A 1,716-nucleotide genomic window follows, 5' to 3' on the forward strand; every position below is an offset into this window, starting at 1 on the left:
TACTCTCACTCTACAAGTGTTCTGAGGCATGACTGAAGACTGAGCTGGGGAGTGGAGATCTGTGGGCATCGGCGAGGCGCTCGCCGGAGTTTTCAGGTCTCGCTGAAGATCTCAGTGATTTCTGATTTTTTTCGATACCTTACATTTTCTTGTTTAAATCTTGCTTTAGGTTTGAAGTTAAACTAATTCCTTTTTATTAGTCTTTATCAAGCTAATAATAGGGTGAGTCGTCTTGGAATCTAAGAGTGAACATCATAAATTCAAAGTTCATCTGAGAGTTATTCATCTTTTAGCTCTTGGTTGGAATCATTTGTTAAAAGTTAGTTTTATTTGTGAAAGTTTGCAATGATCCTAAAGGACCTCTAGCTTTGCAAATCCAGCATTGTTGGTGCTTATCATTCTTGACGAACCTCTACTTTCAAATCGAAACTACTAACTGAACCTCAGCTTAGGAACCAAAACTCGACAAGCAGGATCAAACGAAGATGACTAAAAAAATTTACTTACTTCAGCTTATGTCAACAAAGTAGGTGGATTTATTGTTAGAATGCTTTCCATCTTGATTGAATGACTTAAGTATGAAGGACACTTATCCAATGGCCAATGGCACATCGATACAATTGATCTATCGCCAAACTTCAGGTTTCCAATGAGCTTCTCATCAAGCTTCTTGAACTTTGTTCGATCTTCGGTCATGTGTGCTTGCTCTGTTGTCTAGGTACCACATGTTGGTTTTCCCTCGGTCTTCTCCTTTTGTGAGAAGGTTCGCCATAATCTTCTCTTCATTGAGCATCAATACGTTGGGCATCTTCTCGCCCAACATCAGTATAGAATCTTGATCATGTGTGAATGTGAGGTTTGCCTCCTCATACTCTTGTCTGTTTAAGGGTTGACATTGTCATGGATTTGTGAGGTATTGTTACTGTAATGACCCGAAATTTTCTACTTAATTTAAGGTCGCTACTGTATACATACCATAAACATTGAATGCGGAAGACTTCATTTAAATTCCATAAAACATAACCTTTAACTTAAAACACAGCCATGGACTTACGTGTTTCGAAAACATCTTTAAAATGACACAACAAAAGACTCGAAATAAAATAAATAAGCGTTTAAGTTTAAAACATCCTATTCTATCCTAAGTCTAAGATAATAAATGTCACTATCCTATGCATGTTTCATGATCTTGAGTTGCGATGTCGTCGTCAGCCGTACAGGAATGTCTTGCCTTAACCTGAAAAATGTAGTAGCACATGGCTTGAGTATTTAAAGAAATACTCAGTAAGTGACCCCACTATTGGGGTTAAATGCAACAATCACATGCAATGAAATGATGGGACCTATCTTTCATTTCGTTTCGTTTCGTTTCGTTTCGTTTTCCCTACGGTGTAATCCTAACAGGTAATCGTGGACGTGTACCATATACTCTACACGCAGCCCATACGTGCGAGTATGGGCTCACGAGCTAGTTCGCACACCGCTGGGCCACTGTCCCTAGCCGGTGGGCATGCTCTGGGGGCCCACCGGGACCCGATAAAACTAAAACCGTCACGGCAGCGCTATGCAGGGCATAACGATCGTTGTCTTGCCATTTGGATGTACGCATCCGTACCCTCGTGATGGGATAGGGGTATCCCCCCAAATGCATGATCACACAATATGCATGAGGTCCCACTAGTCCTACAGTCATCATTTAATGAACATAACCCCGTG

Source organism: Cucurbita moschata, unplaced genomic scaffold (genome assembly GCF_002738365.1).
Source record: "Cucurbita moschata cultivar Rifu unplaced genomic scaffold, Cmos_1.0 Cmo_Scf00066, whole genome shotgun sequence".
Lineage (NCBI taxonomy): Eukaryota > Viridiplantae > Streptophyta > Magnoliopsida > Cucurbitales > Cucurbitaceae > Cucurbita > Cucurbita moschata.